The sequence below is a fragment of the Chrysemys picta genome, chromosome 2 (genome assembly GCF_011386835.1).
Source record: "Chrysemys picta bellii isolate R12L10 chromosome 2, ASM1138683v2, whole genome shotgun sequence".
In the NCBI taxonomy this organism is placed as follows: Eukaryota; Metazoa; Chordata; order Testudines; family Emydidae; genus Chrysemys; species Chrysemys picta.
In genome coordinates this window covers 85,057,042-85,080,341 of record NC_088792.1, presented here as the reverse complement: position 1 = coordinate 85,080,341, position 23,300 = coordinate 85,057,042, and the positions used below count along the sequence as shown (strand labels likewise).

The window sequence follows — 23,300 nt, the reverse complement described above, 5'->3', positions numbered from 1 at the left end:
ATTTATTTGGCTGGACTCCCAGTGCCCCAGTGTTACAGGCATCTGCCTGCTCTCTCTATGCCCCGCGCCACATGTGTCATGTCAGTGACATCAGCTTTAGAATTTTACATCACTCAGGCAGAACACTGGTGTTCTGCTGTAACTTGACCCTGTGCTGTGGTCTCTGCTTCCAAAGGCGTCAGACATTTGGGGACTTAGAGGGACTCTCCCACGTAATGTGGAGAGATGCAGAGTAAGCTTTGAGATGCTGCCCTCTGTTGTGAACCTAGTCAGAAATGACATGCGGAAGTAATTATTTGCTATGCCTCAAGTGATCGCTGGAGCCACGGCAGTGGACAGCTTTGCAGTGAAGCACAAAACTGGTAATGATGATTGGATATGTATCTCCCCTCCTCTGGCCTCACTGCATTGTTTTTAAAATGTTCAGGGAATGGATGCTGATGTCCCTGCTGTATAATTCTTCAACTTCCAGATTTCAGCAGGATTCAGCTGGGAAGGAAACCGAAGCTATCAAAAAAGAGTTGGGGTGGGATTGGTGGGGGCAGTTTGTCTTTGGTCTCATGAATGATATTGGACAGTCGTCCCTGATCATTGGACGACTGTCCCAGGCAGTCTTCTGCTCCACTACCGGTGTCCGTTTCCCCTAGGTGCAGCCTGTCACAGGGTTAATTGGCCCTTTCTCTCTACTCAGGCCTTGTGTAGGGTAGTCACCCCCATCGTAGGCTGGAAGTTGAAGCTAGACAAATGCAGACTAGACATAAGGTACAAATTCTTAACCACAAGGGTAATTAACCATTAGAATAACTTTAGTAAGGGTTGTGGTGGATTCTCTATCACTGGTGACTTTTAAGATCAATATTAAATTTTTTTCCTAGAAGATTTGCTCTAGCTCAAAGAGGAATTAATTCTGGGAAATTGTATGGCCTGCAGTATACAGGAGGTCAGACTAGATCATCGCAATTGTCCCTTCTAACCTTAGAATCTATGAAGCCAGGGATGGGAGTAATTCACCAACGTGTTACATCAGTTCAATGGCAATGTAACTCATTTAGTTAGGGTGACCAGAAAAATCGGGACAGGGGGTAATAGGTGCCTATGTAAGAAAAAGCTCCAAAAATCGGGACTGTCCCCATAAAATCGGGACATCTGGTCACCCTATGTTTAGTATTAGACCCTAAGCTTATTTACAAAGTATTTGAAAACAAAATACTAAAGGGATCTTGGTTGCAATCTTTGGCCCTCTGTACCTAAAGCATTCGTGAATAATTTGTATCAATATCCTCATCCTATTGCAATTCTGGAACACCTCTAGTAACTAATCTTCCATATTTTGTGATTTCTGTTCTGTTAGCTTGTCAAATATCTTTTATCACTTTGCACATGCTTAGAGTTTACAAACAGAAGGACTCTTAGGCCACAGCCTGCATAATACAATGTGCATATTACCCATGTACATACAGCACATGTTTTGTGAGGCATCAATTTACTGATCACCTAAGCATAGTATCTGGGCCTGATCCTGCTCTCATTGACATCAATGGCAAAAATAGCTTCAATTAGGGAAGGATTTTTTTTTTTAAATCATATCCACCCATGAGAGGGCCAACAGGAGGCCTGTGAACCACCTATGTTTCACTGAAGCCATATGTTAAGGACTACAGAGATACCTGGGCTTTGTGCAGGCTCCTGCACAGAGACTTCACCCTGGGAAATTGGTGGTATAAACTGAACAGAGGTTCACTGAACCATACAGCCATGGTTCTGTGTTTGTGGGTGTGCACATAATGTAGATAGCATTTTATTTTCACTTTCCAAAACTCTTCGCACGTTCAAATTTACTTTGACTCCTTTTCACTTTTTAAATGTTAGCAGTTAGAAAAAATGGATCGTTTCTGAATAGCTGATTGCAGCATTGATTTCCGCCCGCAATGCCCAGTGAATATAAATACTATAATAACACTCTGACTTCTTTGCTGCTGCTGCCCTGTACTGGAAACCACTTCTGTTCTGCTGTGCAAAATATATATACTTTGCTTGCTATTTGTCGGCCTGTGGTCCCAGAAAATAACAAATGATCGCAATAAATTTTGAGAGATGGGAGAAAAGAGACCTTCTGGATGTGAAGGCACAGCCAATGGCAATTTCAGATCCTCCCTCAGCCCTTCCTAACTCAACCTGTGGGCAAGAGGAACAAACTATCGTCATTCCTGCAGGGGGGAAAAAAGCCAAGCGAATGACAGCTGCTGAACTATGGATTCTGTGAACAGTCCAGGGACAATCTGTTCTATTTCCAGGCCACTTGACTGGGGGGAGGAGGGGGGCGGGGGTGGAGAGAAAAAAATGAAATAAAAAACACATGTAGGAGAATATTTAAAAGACCATGCATACCTCAATAGCTTTACAATGATACTGTGGGTCAAGGATAGGGGCTGGTAGTAGTGGCTTCTGGTGCCACATAGGAGTCCTTTGTAGGGAAATAAGGTAAAGCCAGGTGTACTGGTTTTGTTTTCATCTCTTGACTGCTGCTGAATGACTCCATTATATTCAGGCAGAATGTGTATGTTCTGCTGTAGAGTGCACCAAAGGCAGTCCCTGCCACTGATTTCATTGGGCTGTTTAATGAACCATGGCAGCACAGCAGGTGTGATGGAGAATCAGAAGGGAATTGGGTGATCATAAATATTCTTCCATGGAGAGAGGGGCACGCACCAGGACTTCTAAGGTTATTACACGGGAGTGGAGGGAGGGAGCTAGAAATAGGAGGAAGTCGAAGAAACCAGAAGGGTTTTGCCCTGACCAATAAAGAGGCTGTGCCAGCCTGTCCACATATTCAAACTAGCACAGCATGAAGACATTGCTGCTAGCCTTACATCATTGACACAACAAGCACAAACTACCCGACTGGCTGGCTGATCGCAGGCCAGTCTGGATTATCTGGTGCTGCCTCAGCATGTTAACTATCTTTTCACCGTACCTTACTGTCCCAAGTGTTCTGTATCACAAGCCCCTGGGAACTGTGCTGTTCTTTGGTTGAGCCTATTTTCCATAATTACAGGAAAGTGGTTCTGCTAGCTTTTTGCAGTACTGACAGTTAAAATCTCTGGAGAAGCACTGAGATGACAATGAAATAGAGAGTCTGAGGTCTCTGAGAGCCATCGGTCCTGCGTGCAGCTCTCATGGGAGTGCTGCAGAGCATTCTAAATGCTACAGCATAATGCCTAGCAATTCTTGCCAAACAAATTCCTCCGTAGAGAAAAGGTGAAATAGGGACCATTTCATTCATATTGTCCAGAGTGTTCATTGAGTTCAGCTCACAGCGTTCAGGGGCAGAATGATTCCATAGAAACTCAACTGTCTTCAAATATTCACACAGCCACAAGTAAATTCACCTGTTATAATGTTTTCTAGGGGACACTTGAAAATAATATCCCCCATAGTCTTTAAGCAAACTTTGTAGTGAATAAACAGCAATCTCTTCCATGCATGCTTAGTCCAACTTATGAGTTAGGAGACCTGATGGGGTGACATCACAGGCTGAGCTTAGTTAGCATGGCAGCTAGAGAACTACAGAGCTCTGTCTGTTTCAAGTGGTCTCAGTAAAGAATGTCTGTTCCGTTTCTTACCACCCACACTACAAACATGGTTTATTGGTAAGAGCTTGTGATATGGAAGGATTGTATAAAACCAGGTAGCTTGAAAAAAGCAGTCTGGGAGTCTGACTGAAGAACTAAATGCGGCTCATGCAAAGGTGCTGTCACTTAGCTTGAGTTGCAAGAAGACTATTAGAAAAGATTACAGAGTTTTATATCCCAGACTTTGAAATCAGTGCTCAGAGTGATGTGCTTTATGCAGATCTACATGGGCAGCTTGCAAATGATGTCAATGCCCACAGTTCTGAAATTTCACCAGACTTCACCAACTAAGGTACTTTTGGGGATGCTTGGAATACAACATGCATTATTTCTGCTACTATGTTCCACCCAACCCCCCCAGAATGAACAGGATATATATCTAGCTAACTTCCCCCATGATCATTTGTGGATTCATATTGCTCTCCCCCGTTATCTACATTTGGCTGCATAACAGCCAAGAGTCATATTTTCAAAAGACCTGAAAAATAGAGTGGGGTGAATAACGGATTTTTCGGTTCAGCCAGCAAGCTGAAAAATCAAGGAAAATCTCTTGTTCAGTTCTGCCAAATTATGGATATTTTCAGCTAATTAGAAAAGTCCATTTTGGGAACACAAACTTGGTGTGTGGCTTTAGCCTACGATCAGAGCACTCAGCTGGGAAATTGAAGACTCACATTAGAGTCCTTATGCTGGGGTAGTGACTTGAGCCTGAGTGGGTCCCCCCTTAGGTGAATGCTCTGACCACTTGGTTCTGGGGTGGGTTGCTCTCGCTCTCCCATATTGAAGCTGTTCCACTTTGCATAAATACTTACATATTCCTTAGGGCAGAGAGAATGACTCAACAGCCTGGTGATTAAGGCACCTTCTGGGAGGTAGGAGATGTAGAGTGAGATTTCCTCTTTGCCTGGCTCAGAGGGGGGATTTAAATCCACATGTCTTACCTCTCAGGTGAGCACCTTATAACCTGACTAGAAAGTCCACCCTCCCTGTCTTTGGCACAATGAATATTTACGTTTGTATACAAAGTAGACCAGCTTCAGCAGGAGACACTGAAAGCACCCCCAGTACAACCAATAGCTTGGTGGGTTATGGCATTCAGCTGGAATAACAGAGATGGGAAGTCAAACTTGGGTCTCCCACATCCAAGCAAGAGCCTTAGCCATTGAGCTAAATGGTTATAAAGGGGACGCACACATACGTACAGTTGCTGGCCCTGTAAATCTTTTCCCTGGCCAAAACTATCAGGTCAAATTCACAAATGGTTTTGGGTCTGCTGAAACTGCACCTTTTGGAGAATAAATGATTCTTCTGAAAAATGTCACCTGGCTCTGTTCAAAAACCACAGCCAGAGCCAGGTTTTCAAAAGTACTCAGCACTGGCCTCTTTGGAATAACCCGCCGTAAGTGTCAAAATGGGAGCTGCTGGATGCCCAGAGCTTTTGAAAACCTGCTCCTTATTTAGATGCCTAGATGGGCACTGAGTTCCTTTGAAAATCTGATGCTGATTGGTGGATGCTGAACATTTTAAAATCTCTCTTTTGAAAATCTAGCTCCATGTCAAAGGAATCTGCTGACCTGCGAGGCCACTTAAGTCACCTTTGGCGGGGCTTTTGTCCTGCACTTTGGGAGGATTATTTTAAAAAACATTCTCCTTATGGTCCTAGATAAGTAAAGTTGAATGCACATCCAACAAAATCACCTGTAAACCTTCTGGGAGGTGAACAGCTATGAAGAGGCAAACAACCTGTCCCAAAGTTATGACAGAGAATGATGGTTAATACCCTCTCTGCAAAGACTGTGGCAGAGAAATGCTCTCACCAATGCTCCTTTTAATCTCCTCCAGGCCAGGGCTTGGATCATGATTTTTTCTCCCAGTTCTGTATGCTTTGAGGATGCAGATTTTGGGCCTGATTTTCTTTTCCTTTGCACTGGTATAGAATCAGGCATAAATTCACTGAAGATGGTGTAAGCAAGAAGAGAGAGAACTCCATGTTCAATGGCTGAATGGTGGCTTAACAAGTACATTTCAAGGTCACCTTATTATCTACAGGCAAAATAGGTTGAACTCTGTATGATTCTGCTTCAGACTGCTGTTTCTCTGCCACTCAGCACCAAATGACCCTGTGTAGTGCAACTTTCTGGAACGGGCAGGTGGTCCCAGAATCAGTACATTGCTCTGCAGGTTTACTGGACAGAGTGGAAAGGGTGACCTCCACACTCATTTTATCAATCCAAAGGCTGGCAGAGGCTAGCATGCAAATTGATCACTTCTGTCTCCAGAAAGGAATGCACACCTCGCCTTTGCTGACTATCTTGGAACTTATAGGGTCAGTAGAAGCATCAGTCTTTGCCTGTGTTTGAAAGAGCAAAAGTCAAGCTAGCATTCCATTTAAGCTATGTGTGCACAGGAAAAGAGAAATAGTCACATGACAAAGGCCTCATCTACACGACAAATGCTTTGGCGGTATAGCTATCCTGGTACAGCCCTTTAGTGTAGTCACAGCAGATGCTGATAGAAGAAGTTTTTCTGTCAGCATAGGAACACTACCTCCCTAAATGACTGTTTGCAGTGCTGTTGTAGCCATGTTGGTCCCAGGATATTAAAGAGAGAAGATGGGTGAGGTAATATCTTTTATTGGACCAACTTCTGTTGGGGAGAGAGAGAAAAGCCTTTGAGTTTACACAGCTGTCTTCAGGTCTGGGAAAGGGACTCAGAGTGTCACAGCTAAACACGAAGTAGAAGGGATAAGGAGTTAACACATGTTGCAGGAGACCATTCAAGATGAAATGGGCAATTAACACATCTACAGTTGTAGGATAAGGGAGGGTTAGTGGAGGAAGGGTTAGTGTTGTAATGAGCCATAAATCCAGTGTCCAGGGTGCTCTTTCATGGACTTAATAAAGACATTGGATTTATGCTCCAAAAAAGCAGGGAGAGAGATCACCAACAGTTCACTACTGCAAACACAAGGGAGGAACACGACCCCAGCTTCCACAAGGGAAATTCTCTGAAACAAAAGAAATTGCTACATGCACGTCATCAGCTTTCCAGTTATTCTGAGCAGTGGAGCAGCACATCCTTGCCAGAAGCACATCACCCCCGGAGACCTAATTTGCAAGCTTCTGAGAGGGTACTGCAAACAATGAAGAGTAGTACCAAAAAAAAGAACCCCCATACAAACTTTTTTTAAAAAAGGATTTGGATTTCTCTCTTTAATTAATCCCCATTTCAATTCTACATCAGGGAAACATTTTGAATGAAATGTACATAAGAATGGCTATCCTGGGTCAGACCAAGAGTCCATCTAGCACAGTATCCTGTCTTCCGACAGTGGCCAATGCCAGGTGCCCCAGAGGGAATGAACAGAACAGGTAATCATTAGGGCTGTCGATTAATCGCAGTTAACTCATGCAATTGGCTTTAAAAAATTAATCACGATTAATTGCAGTTTCAGTCGCACCATTAAACAGCCAATACCAATAAAATTTATTAAATATTTTGGATGTTTTTCTACATTTTCATATGTATTGTATTCTGTGTTGTAACTGAAATCGGTGTATATTATTTTTTATTACAAATATTTCCATTGTAAAAATGATAAAAGAAATAGTATTTTTCAATTCAGTTTCAATGTCATGAAATGCAACTTAGAAATGTAGATTTTTTTGTTGTTGTTACATAACTGCACTCAAAAACAAAACAATGTAAAACTTCAGAGCCTACAAGTCCCCGCAATCCTACTTCTTGTTCAGCCAATCGCTCCAACAAAAAAGTTTGTTTACGTTTGCAGAAAATAATGCTGCCCTCTTCTTATTTACAAAGTCACCAGAAAGTGAGAACAGGCATTTGCATGGCACTCTTGTAGCTGGCACTGCAAGGTATTTATGTGCCAGATATGCTAAACATTCATATGTCCCTTTTTGTTTCGGACATTATCTGACTCAGATAATGAAAATGAACATGCGTTGGTCTGCACTGCTTTAGATTGTTATCAAGCAGAACCCATCATCAGCATGGACGCATGTCCCCTGGAATGGTGATTGAAGCATGAAGGGACATATGAATCTTTAGCGCATCTGGCACATAAATATCTGCGACACTGGCTACAACAGTGCCATGAGAACGCCTGTTCTCACTTTCAGGTGACATTGTAAACAAGAAGCGAGCAGCATTATCTTCTACAAATGTAAACCAACTTTTTTGTTGGAGTGATTGGCTGAACAAGAAGTAGGACTGAGGGGACTTGCAAGTTCTAAAATTGTACATTTTTAATACAGTTTTTTTGTACATAATTCTACATTTGTGAGTTCACCTTTCATGATACAGAGATTGCACTACAGTACTTGTATTAGGTGAATTGAAAAATACTATTTCTTTAGGGGGTTTTTGCAGTGCAAATACTGGTAACACTGGTCTACAATTTTTGAGAAGTCGTCTACTTCAGAGATAAAATGTGCTATTTATTATGTATTTTGATGTGCTCAATTCAAATATGACAATTAAAACAACTGGCTACTGTTTCTAAGATATTTAAGTTTTTACATTTTATGTCTATGTATATTGTGTAGATAGCAGAGTTTTAATCATAAATTGTAAACCTAGGTCTTTTCATGTGTTTATGGTTGCTTTACATGATAATATTTCACCTGTCCTGTTTATGTAATACTTTAAAAATCAGCAAAAGGGTTATATAAATAAAATGTATTATGAAACAAAAGGCAAAAAACTATTATGTACATAGTTTAGTCCTATTCAGTGTCTACTCGGCACTTCTTGTCTTGTCTCTTGTATTCATTAAATGGAGCATCTCTTGTCACTGTCCAGCAATAGTCTGCAAGCATTGATGGGCTCCATTTGCCCTGATAGCATTTCTCCATTGTTGCAATGGCCTGGTGAAATCGCTCGCCATGCTCGTCGCTCACTGCTCTGCAGTTCGGTGGAAAAAAATCTAGATGAGAGTGCAAAAAATGTATCTTTAGTGACATGTTGCAACCAAGGCTTTTGTATGCCTTGAGGAGGTTTTCCACCAACAACCTGTAGTTGTCTGGCTTGTTGTTTCCAAGAAAATTTATTGCCACTAACTGGAAGGCTTTCCATGCCGTCTTTTCCTTGCCACGCAGTGCATAGTCAAATGCATCATCTCGAAGAAGTTCATGAATCTGAGGACCAACAAAGACACCTTCCTTTATCTTAGCTTCACTTAACCTTGGAAATTTTCCACGCAGGTACTTGAAAGCTGCTTGTGTTTTGTCAATGGCCTTGACAAAGTTCTTCATCAGACCCAGCTTGATGTGTAAGGGCGGTAACAAAATAACATAAGAACATAAGAAAGGCCATACCAGGTCAGATCAAAGGTCCATCTAGCCCAGTATCCTGTTTACCGACAGTGGCCAATGCCAGGTGCCCCAGAGGGAATGAACCTAACAGGCAATGATCAAGTGATCTCTCTCCTGCCATCCATCTCCATCCTCTGTCAGACAGAGGCTAGGGACACCATTCCTTACCCGTCCTGGCTAATAGCCATTAATGGACTTAACCACCATGTATTTATCCAGTTCTCTTTTAAACTCTGTTATAGTCCTAGCCTTCACAACCTTCTCAGGTAAGGAGTTCCACAAGTTAACTGTGTGCTGTGTGAAGAAGAACTTCCTTTTATTTGTTTTAAACCTGCTGCCTATTCATTTCATTTGATGACCCATAGTTCTTGTATTATGGGAATAAGTAAATAACTTTTCCTTATCCACTTTCTCCACATCACTCATGATTTTATATACCTCTATCTATCCCCCCTTAGTCTCCTCTTTTCCAAGCTGAAGAGTCCTAGCCTCTTTAATATGTCCTCATATGGGACCCGTTCCAAACCCTTAATCATTTTAGTTGCCCTTTTCTCAACCTTTTCTAGTGCCAGTATATCTTTTTTGAGATGAGGAGACCACATCTATACGCAGTATTTGAGATGAGGGCGTACCATCAATTTATATAAGGGCAATAATATATTCTCAGTCTTATTCTCTATCCCCTTTTTAATGATTCCTAACATCCTGTTTGCTTTTTTGATCGCCTCTGCACACTGCGTGGACATTCTCAGAGAACTATCCACGATGACTCCAAGATCTTTTTCCTGACTTGTTGTAGCTAAATTAGCCCCCATCATATTGTATGTATAGTTGGGGTTATTTTTTCCAATGTGCATTACTTTACATTTATCCACATTAAATTTCATTTGCCATTTTGTTACCCAATCACTTAGTTTTGTGAGATCTTTTTGAAGTTCTTCACAGTTTGCTTTGGACTTAACTATCTTTAGCAGTTTAGTATCATCTGCAAACTTTGCCCCTCACTGTTTACCCCTTTTTCCAGATCATTTATGAATAAGTTGAATAGGATCGGTCCGAGGACTGACCCTTGGGGAACACCACTAGTTACCCCTCTCCATTCTGAGAATTTACCATTTATTCCTATCCTTTGTTCCCTGTCTTTTAACCAGTTCTCAGTCCATGAAAGGACCTTCCCTTTTATCCCATGGCAGCTTAATTTACGTAAGAGCCTTTGGTGAGGGACCTTGTCAAAGGCTTTCTGGAAATCTAAGTATACTATGTCCACTGGATCCCCCTTGTCCACATGTTTGTTTGACCTTGAAATCTTCCTTGATTCAACAAGTGGTGGATGCTGAACACTTTTCCTCCCAGGCTCCAATGACTGTCAGAGTGGCCAATCTTTCTTAATGTAGTGGGAATCTCTTGCACGACTATCCCATTCGCAGAGAAAACAGCAGTACTTTGTGTATCCAGTCTGCAGACCAAGCAAGAGAGCAACAACCTTCAAATCGCCACAAAGCTGCCACTGATGTTGGTCATAGTTTATGCACCTCAAAAGTTGTTTCATGTTGTCATAGGTTTCCTTCATATGGACTGCATGACCAACTGGAATTGATGGCAAAACATTGCCATTATGCAGTAAAACAGCTTTAAGACTCGTCTTTGATGAATCAATGAACAGTCTCCACTCATCTGGATCATGAACGATGTTGAGGGCTGCCATCACACTATCGGTGTTGTTGCAGGCTACAAGATCACCTTCCATGAAGAAGAATGGGACAAGATCCTTTTGACGGTCACGGAACATGGAAACCCTAACATCACCTGCCAGGAGATTCCACTGCTGTAGTCTGGAGCCCAAAAGCTCTGCCTTACTCTTGGGTAGTTCCAAATCCCTGACAAGGTCATTCAGTTCACCTTGTGTTATGAGGTGTGGTTCAGAGGTGGAGGATGGGAGAAAATGTGGGCCCTGTGACATTGATGGTTCAGGACCAGAAGTTTCATCCTCTTCCTCTTCCTCGTCTGACTCAAGTGAGAATGATTCTGGTGCATCAGGAACCGGCAGTCCTTCTCCGTGGGGTACTGGGCGTATAGCTGATGGAATGTTTGGATAATGCACAGTCCACTTTTTCTTCTTTGACACACCTTTCCCAACTGGAGGCACCATGCAGAAGTAACAATTGCTGGTATGATCTGTTGGCTCTCTCCAAATCATTGGCACTGCAAAAGGCATAGATTTCCTTTTCCTGTTCAACCACTGGTGAAGATTTGTTGCACAAGTGTTGCAGCATATGTGTGGGGCCCACCTCTTGTCCTGATCTCCAATTTTGCAGCCAAAATAAAGGTGATAGGCTTTCTTAACCGTAGAGATTATACTGCGCTTTTGTGATGCAAAAGTCACTTCACCACAAACATAGCAGAAGTTATCTGCACTCTTCACACAAGTACAAGGCATCTCTGCTCACTTTGGCTAAACAGAAATGTGTCCCTTTGCAAAATCAAATACTGACAAATAAGAGAGCACGACACTGTATGATTTCAGAGCTGATATAGGGCAATTTGTTCAGCAGAGTGATGTAAGCTTCGTTATGATTGCATCATCCATGACTTCTAGGAATAACCTGATGCAATTCATATCATGTATGACGCAATACCAGCTTCAGATTGCATCATTCATTGTTTTGCCTAAAAAGCAAGTACTGTCCAAACCCAGTCATAGATTTATTCATAGATCCAGTCAAAGATGTATTTTAGTCATTTCTGGTTTAAATTGAGATCCCTTCCCTTTATAACTCACTTATCCTCCGCCATTCCCAAGTCAAGGGTCGTATATACTGCCCCAATAGCATATCTTGAAAACTAGAGCCAATCAACAATTTGAAGCATCATTTTCGTTCTCAGTGACCCAGAATTAGTAAAGTCTGACTACATTTATTTGAGAAGCATTTTGGCTGTAGAGCACTGTAATCAAAAATAAAGTGAGCACTGTACACTTTGTATTCTGTGTTGTAATTGAAATCAGTGTATTTGAAATGTAGAAAACATCCAAAAATATTTAAATAAATTGTTTTCTATTATTGTTTAACAGTGCAATTAATCACGCAATTAATTTTTTTAATCACTTGACAGTCTTAGAAATCATCAAGTAATCTATCCCCTGTCGCCCATTCCCAGCTTCTGGCAAACAGGCTAAGGACACCATCCCTGCCCATCCTGGCTAATTGCCCTGGACCTATCCTCCATGAATTTCTCTAATTCTTTTTTGAATCCTGTTATAGTCTTGGCCTTCATAACATCAATGTAAAAAAGTAAGAGGAAGCGATGCCCCATGATGGGTTGGAAAACGCGGGTTCCAGAGTGTACTTGGCCAGTAGGTCTAGAAATGGTCTCAACCTTGTGGGGAGAGTATCACAGTTTCACACTCTGTAGCAGCTCTGCCCTTTAATCACAGCCTCAGAGAAGATGGTTCATCTTACTGGCCCCAAGTGGAATGCAATCACATTAGCTGCTGCTATGTGGTAGGAGGAGTGCTAAGAAGATTTTATAGGGGAAACAGTAATGAAGTGTAGTGCAAGGGAAGACAGGTCCGGCTCCAGGCACCAGCGTAGCAAGCTGGTGCTTGGAGCGGCCCATGGAAGGGGGCGGCACGTCCGACTCTTCGGCGGCAATTCGGTGGCGGGTCCCTCAGTCCCTCTCGGCGGGAAGGACTGGCTGCTGAATTGCTGCTGAAGAATGAAGCGGCGCGGTAAAGCAGCCACCGAAATGCTGCTGATTGCGGCTTTTTTTTTTTTTTTTTTTTGATAATTTTTTTTTCTCTTTGCCGCTTGGGGCGGCAAAAAAACTGGAGCCGGCCCTGAGGGAAGAGATCTCTCATTCCCCACATGTATCTTCTAACTCCGGCTCAATGCTCCCACTTAAGCCAATGCAAGTTTATTTTTGGGAGTAGTAGCTGGTTCTCTATGTTGTAGTCACTATTTTAGATGGTCAGGGCTTCCTTAGCCTGTAGCATCCATGAGGCAAGGGAAAGCCCAGCATTAATAGTTATCTTCACTAGGAAAAAAGGATATTTACTCTTTAATGGAGTTGAGATATATGCAACATTGATCATATAATGATAACATGCACCCAGAAAAATGTTACTAAGAAATACTTGTGAGCCAGCAGTCCTTCTCTAAGTTCTATGAAACTATTGTTTGTTATTAAAATAAGATGGTGTCCAAAGGCTGCAGTCAGGATCAGGGCACCATTGTGCTAGGTGCTGTACAAACCCCTCACTGCCCAAAAAGCTTTCAAGCTAAAGACAAAAGGAGGGGGAACAGGGTGCCACCTACATCCATTTTTTTCACCATTACTAGCTCACATTAAATATGTAACTGGTAATTAATTGTGATTGCTTCCTTTGATATTATTATATTAGTGGGTTGAATCCTTTTGGTAATTATTTAATCAGCAGCAAGCAATAGATAATTCCATGGGACTACTGGTGCAATGCAGCTTTAATATCTCTAGGTTATAAAGTGAAGTGTTGAACTGAACATTTTAATGACCAGGGCTGGTACAGTTTGAAATTGACGACAATGTATGGTGAAGTCTCTTAAATAATATAAAATGCCCTTTTGGCCGGAAAAGGCTGGATGAGCCTTTGGTTGATAAATTGTTAAATTATATCCTATGGCTGACTGCTTGTCTTGGGAAAGTACAGAACGATAAGTGCACAAATTATCATTACTACCTAGAGTGAAACTCTTTCCAAAAAAGAGATGATTTGATAAAATAAAAGTTATTTATCACGATTAAAAACAGTACATCTGTACTTTTCCACAGCTACCGTAGCCTGAACTTGCAATCAGTTTCTAAAAGTACTAGGTCCTAATTTAAAGGGTTTTGTGATTGTTTTAGATGACAGATTTTTCTCCCAAAGAGTAAATAGACTAGAATGTTAAAATTGCTGTGTTCCCAGGAATTATTTTCTTCTGCATTGTAGGTAGTAGTTTTGATTTCCTTTTCTTTAGCCCTTTATGATAGTTGGGTATTTTTACAATAGAGATTTTTATACCCCAGTAGGAAATAGATTGCTAAGAGTAATTTGTATATTATTCTTCAATTGATAGGAGCAATGATATATGGAGTCTTTGCTCTCTAGGTCATAGTTCAATCCTCAGACATATTAGTGATGTCCAAGAAGTAGTTACCACTAAGTTGACTGTTTGGTCATCCCCGTGAAATACTTTGGTGGACTCAGTCCAGTTGGTAGTGACAGAGTGTCATCACAATTGGCACTAACTGGACCTCTTTCCTGCAGTCTCAGCAGAGAAGCCAAGTACCATATGGGCTTGTAAGAACTTCCCTTTTATGTCTAGTATGTCCCTCAAAAGTAAGGTCAAAGCACAGTGGGAGATCAGTGAAGTGAAGCTTGCAGTGCTCAGCAAGTACCTGTTTTGTGTATAAACACAGGGCTTTATTCTCCGCGGCTGCTATTCTGGCACCCATCACTCACATCAAATTAAAAACCTAAGCAAAAGTAGTCGTTGATGGATCCCCATAGTTATCACCCCCAATCTGCAGCAGCCATCTCTACAATCTAATGTACAGAGCCTACTGCAACTCCCCAGAAGAGTCTAAAAGTGCCCCAAATTCTCATTTTTCCCCTCTTCAGAATCACATGGAAACAGGTGGTTTTTTTTGTTTGTCAAAACAGAAAGTCAACAACAGTTTGTGAAACTGGTTTGTGTCCCAATTCAGCAAAGTAATGACCTTCAGTGGCACCACTCACACATACACATTTGTGCATATGCCTAAATGCCTTGTTGAACCAAGGCCATAGTGAGTCCTCTTTTCCAAATTCCCTGTGTCCTTCCATGGCATTTGTCATCATTTTCAAGCATTTGGGGCATTTTTACTTACAAGCACATCAGCTATTTGCAATATTGTTTTCATAGCTTCATAGATCTGAAGCTATGAGGGACCATTAGATCATCTGGTCTGACCTCCTGTATCTCACAGGCCACAGCATTTCACTCAGTTACCCTCATAGGCACTGACTTCTTCTGGTGCTGGTGGGTGTTTGACCCCCGCTCTGCACCCAGCCCCGCCCCAACTCCACCCCTGCCCCGTCCCCTCCCACCCTATTCCATCCCCTTCCCCAAAGTCTCCGCCCCCTCCCTGTCCCTATTCAATTCCTAAATCTCCACCCCGGCCCCGCCTCTTCCCCACCTCCTCCCTTGAGCGCGCCACCTTCCCGCTCCTCCCCCCTCCCTCCCAGAGCTTGCTACAGCTGTTTGGTGGCAGCAAGTGCTGGGAGGGCGGGAGGAGCAGTGATGCGGCGCTCAGGGGAGGAGGCGGAGGAGGAGGTGAGGTGGGGGGGCAGGGCGGGGAGCTTAGCTGCCGGTGGGTGCAGAGCACCCACTAATTTTTCCCCCTGGGTGCTCCAGCCCCGGAGCACCCATGGAATCGGCGCCTATGGTTACCCTTGTACTGAGTCCAATACTATGGATTTGACTGATACATAGTCTTGCTCTGAGGACTTCAAGAGATGGAGAATCCACCACTTCCGTTGGCACTTTGTTCCAATGGTTTATCGTCTCCCCATTAAATATGTGTCCCCTTGTTTTAAATCTATCTCAATGGGAAATAAACAGCTCAGTTGGCTAATGCCTTGGAGGCCACATTTGACTTTTATAGCCAGACCTCGCCCTTTTGGACCCCATAAAATACCTGAACAATTCTTCACCTTAATTCATTATAGTCTGCAGCATTCCTATACCCCTGGTCATGATGCCACTTTCACTGACAAAAGACCCTGCTGCCTCCCATATTCCTTCTGCTGTTGGTATCAGCGCAATGTCCTGGGCAATGGATCAAGCTCCACACTCTGGATTGTCCCATGTCAAGATGAAGAAAATCTATTTCAGCCCCCATAGGGGAAGAACTGCTGGTGCAGAAGGCCACTACGTGCTTGCTGTATTACACTAAAGTCTTGGAGAGAGAATTCAATAAGGTTGACATAGATATTGAATAAGATTCTGTATTCCATTTCTGCCCTAGGTTACTGTAGGAGAGATGTTGGGGAATTCAAATATAAATAGAGCATAGGATTTTTATTTTTTAGTGTACAAGCACTGAAACTATTACTCTTGTCATATGGTTTATATCAGTGAAATTTTGGACTATCTGCTGCACACGTCGGCCATGCATGGTACATGGGCCTGGGATTAAATTTAATTGCGCTGCTGAATTTTCATGAACATTTCTACTCCTTTAATTTATGAAGGGGTCTCCTGTGTTTGAGCATTCCAGCTCCCTTCTTTTTCAGCTTTAAGGCCCAGTTTATCAAAGCACTTAAGCACAAGCTTAAATTTAAGCCTGTGCTAAAACCCCACCTAGTCAGCAAAATTTCATTTAAGCACATGCCCAAAGTTAAGCATAGTCTTAAGTGGCTTCTGTGGAGCTACAGTGGTCTAAAACTGGAATAACACACTGAAGAATGAGGCCCCATGTTTCAAATTAATGAAGTCTTAATAATGAGAGCTGTCCTGAGCACTCTCCTACTAGATCTTCACTGAGAAATGGGGAGCGGCTTCCTCTTCTATGGGCAAATTATCATGTGCGCAGATTAGCGAAGTGGAAATTCAGGAGGGTTTACTCTATTTCTTACATTTCTAGTAACAAGAGCTAAATGAATATAGCAGAAAGATGGCTCGATGCATAAATATTCTCTTACAAGAAAATGTGATCCAGCGAAATCCTCTTGTGCATTGTCTGATGTAGCTGGTGAGGGGGCAAAGCATACCCCCAGTGTTGCCCAGCATGCTGGTACATCCTTGATAATGTGCCAAGATTCTGGAATGCTACTGGCTGCGCTATGAGAAAGTTACCACCATCAGCTGCAGAACAGAAGCCACAGGGGAACGGAGCAGCAAAGCATTTAAAGCTGAACTGATGAATCCATTATAAACCCACATTTGGAATGTTTAAGGGCCTAGTCCTAGGGCTGTTCCAAAGCCCACTGAAGACGAGAGGAGTCATTCCATTGACTTCAATGAGCTTTGGATCAGGCTTTAAGGTCCTGATTCAGGAAAACACCCATAAATCCCATTGAGGTCAATGGGATTTAATCATGAACTTTTAAGTACTTTCCCACTGACTTCCACTTTTCAAAGCAACTGGCTGAGCTGGTCCTTATACTCTATCTGGGCCATTTCAGTTCTGATTGTAAATTAATACACAGCTTGCCTCTCCAGATGTAAATCTATTTTACAAAAAAAAAAAAATGTAAGCCATTTTCAAATTCCAAAGCTTCAAACAACATAATTTCACAACTGACTTTAAAAAAACAAAAATGTAGTGGCGAGCAGTCAGTAAAACAAAAAAGCTGAATTGGGGGGAGGGGACAGAGCTGGGAAGAACTCTGATCCCACAAACCTTTACCCATGCAACTGTAATTCTACCATTTTACTTACTTTGCGAAGAATCAGACCCTACGATATTGCAGGTGGTGCGAATCTTTAAAGTGGACCGCCAGTCCTTGTGTGACAAACTGTGCTACTGTAATTGGATTGGTTGGGGGCAGGAGGAGGGGAGAATAACTACAGTGCACCAACCTCAGAATGTAATTAAAAGTGAGTCAGTATCTTGGTTAATAGTGTTATATAAAAATGCAAAGTGGCTAATGAGAAGAAAAGGCAGTTTCATTAAGCCATGTGCCTGATGCAAAAGGGTGTCATTGACTCCTTCAAGGATATTCGCTGGAAATGGTCAGGCAGCAGAAACAGGTGCCGAAATAAAGGCAAAGCAACTGATCACATTAAACCCTCCAATCTGCTATTTTAATGAGTTCACGGACCAGATAGCCAGGGTGGCTAAAGTAGCTGTGTCACTGGAAAGAAGTCACACCCATGCACAAAGAGGGGAAAGTCAGAAAAGAACCAGACTATTTCTGGCCATTCTCCCAGGCAGTGTACCCCTGACTGCATTTATATCTTTAAAAGTTGATTTGGCATGGGATGGGGGAAGGGATCGCACCAAAAGTTCAGCCCTATTAAAAGAAATGAAAAAGTGGGGGGCGGGGGCGGAGGAAAGAACCCTCCTTGGTCTCATAATGAGCTATCCTCATTATAAGATTAGCTGCAGGAATGAACACCACCCTCTTAATAAGGCACACATCACTATGACAACCACAGAGTTTGACACCCGAGGACATCTTTGTTGTGCTGTAATATTTAGTTGTTTTTAAAAAAATATTATTTTTGGTTATTAGACTTAGCTCCTCTACAGCCCCTTCTTCTCCTCGTTTGCAAGGCAGGATAGGCCAGAGGGCTAACGGGCCTCTTGTAAGGTTAGTAAATTGCTGTCACGCATCAGTGTCGGAGCCTGCTGACATGATTATCCCACTGTACCACATATAATTAGCAATGCAAAGCCCAGACTGTATTAATACCATGATTTTAATTATGGTGGAAGCATAAACAAGGGTATTAATACTATGAAAGTATTGGTATAGCTATTTGACAGCCCATATGCTTGTCTGCAGGACCACTAGGGATTGCGTGGAATCGGGAGCTGTGCAGTTCCCTGACTGTAATGAGAAGACTGCTGAAAAATTGATGCCGCCTGCAGATTGCACAATCCGCTGAACAGCAGGGGGTCGGCTTCTTACATCTCCTACTCTCGGTACAATATGCTAATTTCCGCATGCATATGAGTGTAAAAGGGAAGAAGAAAAGATTTCACAAAAGGAAAAAAATGCAAATGACAACCACAAAGATCACTGCAGAGAAATCCATGAGCTTTATATGGATTAACTGTGTTGGAGCTAGTGCTCGCCTGAGTTTAACCCTTTCTGTCCTAGAACCTTCGGCATCTTTCTTTTGTGGTGCAGAGGAATAGGTAAGATGCCGTTGTGGGGAAGGAGGGAAGCCAGGAAGGAATGGAAAGGATGGAAATGTTTTTCATCACAACCCCCCCTCTTTTTAATGTTGGTGATGAGGTCCCCAGGAACTAATGGGGAAGAAAAAGTGAGTTTAGGGTGGGGGTTAAAAAGAGATGGTGGTAAAATGTGAAGAGAGTTCAAGGGAACACTGCTGGGACACAGCCTGGTAGAGGGAACCTCCAACTTTAATATGGAAAGATTTGCAATAGACTATTACTCAGAATATTCAAGAGCTTCTTTGACTGCAGGATGGGATATTGGAGCAATGCACGGCAATGTTCCTGACAATGTATTTGCAAGGTCCTGGTGCTGTTACAAAATATCATCATCTAGAAGAGGCAGATTTCTAATTTCAAATTCACAAGCTTCCTCTACCCTACCAAACTGGAGAAGGAGATGTACTAGCTTGGCTAATACATCTTCTCTGCAGTAGAGAAATGTGGTGTACTGACTGCCATCTGGTTTCCCCATAGCTCGCCTATTATATGCCATGCATCCATACACAGATATGCCCCCAAAGGTGCCCAGGCACTCACACTCCCATTTGGACTTGCCTTGAGAGAAGCCAGCCACTGCCTCCACCATACCAATCTTCACCATTGCCATGACAGGATGAACAGAAATATTCATTGGTACAATCGCTTTAAGGGAGCAAGGGGTCCTCCCATTATTGTCCTACAGTGCACTGATCACTGCCAGGAATTAAGGCCATGCAGGTCCCTAGACAGACTCAGGGGGATCTCACACCTCAATTCCCTATATGACTCTGCCTCCACTTTGGGTGTTGGCTGGCCACCCACACACCCTCATGCCAGTCTTTTGGCAGGGCAGGGGATCCTTCCTCTCTGGCCTGCAAGGGGGAATTACCTGTGTTTCTGCAGTGGAACAAATCAAAGCCTTAATTCTTCTCCAGTCATTAAAGAGATTGGTTGGTACCTCTTTAGTAGCAGCAGGTGCTGTTATGCTTGGTCCTATTAATGCATAATATGGCTTCTGTATACACCCACTGTTTCCAAGCATGAATGAAATCCTTAGGAAATATTAGTCATTAAAAAGTTGCTGCTGGGGAGGTGTACTACAGCAGGTGCTTAGCAAAAAGAGATTGCTTGTTGTATTAAAAGATGCTGATTTGACATCCTCAGGTCTGAAGACTGAAAAGCTCATACTACAACCCCGCACAGTGTCCTCGCCACCCCGTACTTCACCCTATTCTGGAAGGGCCACTTGTAGGGAATCAGAGAGATGGGCAAGGAGGCAGACGTGACAAGATACTGTCTGTAATCCAAACCCAACCAAATCCTTTGTCTCAGCAAAGAGGCCGTCAACAAAGAGGGCTAGTTATGATTGGGATGTTTGGTTCTTTTCTGAGTTGGACACTTGTTTCCTAAGAACTGGACTGAGACCATTAATTAATTTCACAACCATCCTTGAATGGCCTCCAACCTTCAGTCAAATGACTGGGCCATACTCCAACCCTGTGCTAAACACTCTTCAAACAACACAACCTACCACCCCAAAGGTCCTGGAGATGAACAAGCTGCAACGTTCCACATTGTTGGTCACATAATATGTTGAACGGTAAGGCTGCTTTTTTTTTCAGTTTGTGAATCACTGCAAACATGTTTTGATCTTTACCAGTTCACTATTCAGAATCAGTTGTAAACTGTTTCCTTCCCTTGTTTGCTGTTCATTATTCATAGTATGTAATTGCTCACTCAAATCAGTTGTTTTTGTTCCCTGATTGGATGATGGAAACTTTACAAGCAGGAGAATAATTAATTCTTATATTGTGAGCGCTTCAGGGCAGGGCCCTTGTCTTCCCATATGTCTGTTCAGTGCTTAGCACACTGGGATTCTGTTATTAACTGAGACCTTTGGGCACTACCACAGTATAAATGAATGAAGAATAGCAAACAACGAAGAACAAGTGCCGTTTTGTGGGTGAAAATACTCCTGGTTGCAAGTGAAAGAACAGCCATTCTCCAGATATTTCCCCTGCATGCAGATGACCAGAACAGCAAATAAATAAATGCAGTAAGAATGCTGTCGAATTGAACAGTCATTTGGAAAGCTAATGAACATTTGCAAACAACATTTGTACAGGAACTGATCAACAAGAACCATTCTGAAGTTACACCGAAGCGCAAAAAAAAGTCTAGCATGATAAGACTTCAGTTTTGTATTTTCCCCTTTGCATCTCCCAGATTTAAACAGGTTGAGAGTATGAACACTGAGCTTCAACCTTGGGTGAATTTTTATGGTTGAGTGAAAAGGTTGTTGAGGGAAGGGGTAAGAGCAGTGCTTAATTTGTAATGAAAGAGATGCCAGGGCTCACACTGGGAGGCCAGAGAGTGGAGGCTGCTGGCTGGGCACCCAGCTCTGAAGGCAGCGCTGCACCAGCAGCAGCATAGATGTAAGGGTGCCATAGTATGGTATTGCAGCCCTTACTGCTGCACTGCTGCTGATGGCGGTGCTGCCTTTGGAACTGGGTACCTGGAGAACAGCGGCTGCTGGCTGGAAACCAGGAGGTACAGCGGTTATGAACTGCCAAGCCTAGATGTGGTAGAGCTCTGGCACCAATTAAGCACTGGGTAAGAGATAAATATGTTTATAATGGAAATGCTGACCCAGACTTAATGATATAGTGGCACTAGAAGGCATCGCTATAAGTACTATAGGAGAAGACGTCAACAACTCTGGTCAAGGGACGTCCTGTTGATGGTGATTAGAGCTGCTCTGTTTCAGAAATTTACAGCATACTCTCAAAGCTCCTCTATTCCAATGTAATTCTCTCAAGCCAGTCAACCGGAAAAATGCTAATATGACAAAGTTCTATGGGCCAAACCAGAACCCTGAATTCAAACATCCCTGAAACCTGTGTGCGTGTGGATGTATTTGCACAGTGCGGATACAGCAGATAGTTCAAAATCTGGTCCTGAAGCCAGATCTTCAGCTGGTATAAACCCAGCGTGGTTTCAGACTGAATTATATCATGTATATCAGCTAAAGGATCTGGAACTCCAAATTCAAACACCCCTGAACTTTGAGGCTGTTCAAAATCTGGATCTGAACCTGGATCCAAATTTGCAATTCTTGTCCAGCTCCAGGTGGTTGTAAGTGGGGGTGGGGGGGTACTGAGCTGACATTGTAGCATGACTTTTTCAGAGGCAGAGACCAACAGCACATGCTTTTTAAAGAAAGTCCAAAGGTATTGAAACAGTAGCACTGTGCAATTGTACTTTTATTTACTTAGCTAATGAGCACTTTCTTCTTGACCCAGAGACTTCTGGAACTGGAAGGTCTATAGCTCGTCCAATGCCCCCAAAATAGGGTTTCTATAGGGCCATATTCTGATATCCTTACTCATGACAAGCAGTCCCTTACTCTGAGAATAGTCCCCGTTGAAGTCAATGGAGCTACTTGTGGTCTAAGGTACTTCTCAAGATGAGAATGGACTTCACACAATCTGGGCAATAGTATTTTGAAACGTGCTATAGAATAGCATAGGATGGATTTTCAGTAGCCATTCAAAGTGCTGCCGAGCTCAGGAGTACCCTGTGAGTTGCTGAGCTAATGGCTTGATCATGAAGCCCAAATGCAAGTATAGCTCTCAGTGAAGTCAGTGTGAGGGATGCAGGACTGGGCCCTTACTAAGTAAGAGCTCTGCACACAAAGGTGGTAAATTCACCTACTCATCTGTTTGTGCATTTGGAATATCCTTTTCTACTTCTCCTCAAATGGATGTCCTTGTCTTGGCAACAAAGAGGGACAAGCTGGTTATTTACTCTAGCACTAAGCTGTTGCATTCGTATACAGGACTCCAGCATCGTCAGTCTACCACCCCACTGCTCCTACAATTATAAACTGTAGATCAACTACTGTAGTTCCCTCACAGGTGATGCTACTGCTGCTGGCCCTGAACCAGCAGAAGAATTTGAATGCAGGTTACTAAGGAATGGGGCTGATGGTGTTTCGCTGTAAACGGTTAGATGCCACACTAACTGCTGCAGCCCAGAGGAGGCTGCATGTCATGGGGTTCTCAGATACGCACAGTATGCTCTAGCATGTAAGTTGGTTGGTACCATGCTTTGAGATCCTTGTGGATGACAGGTGGTGTGTAAACGTTATCATTATTATCCTGGGCATGTGCAGCTCTCTGATTGGGAGTGTTCTGTCCCTGTGTGCAGTTATATGTAGAACATGACCTAAGTAATTAAAAATGTCCCAGCGTGCTTCCCCCTTTCCATTTTTCTTTCCTCTAGCTCGGTTTGCTGGCATTTACCCAAAACAACACAGAGTGATAGCTAGGCGCGGGCTACTGCTGGTTTCCCTGCCATGATACAGCCATTGATCCTGCAGCATCTGCCAGCTCATCAGTGCTTACTCTAATTCCCTGCCTCCAGGTTTTTCCCTTTCCCTCCA

At 42.9% G+C, this 23,300-nt stretch overlaps 1 long non-coding RNA gene across 2 annotated transcripts; it reads left to right on the top strand.

Moving 5' to 3' along the window:
* Nucleotides 1-129: 129 nt before the first annotated feature.
* On the top strand, nucleotides 130-23,110 carry LOC101932171 (uncharacterized). Of its 2 annotated transcripts, none has more exons than XR_509138.4 (3): nucleotides 130-362; nucleotides 18,480-18,835; nucleotides 20,021-23,110. It is a non-coding gene; the product is annotated as an uncharacterized LOC101932171 (long non-coding RNA). The 2 variants fall into 2 exon arrangements; XR_509133.4 differs by lacking the exon at nucleotides 130-362 and adding an exon at nucleotides 18,094-18,284.
* Nucleotides 23,111-23,300: the final 190 nt, after the last annotated feature.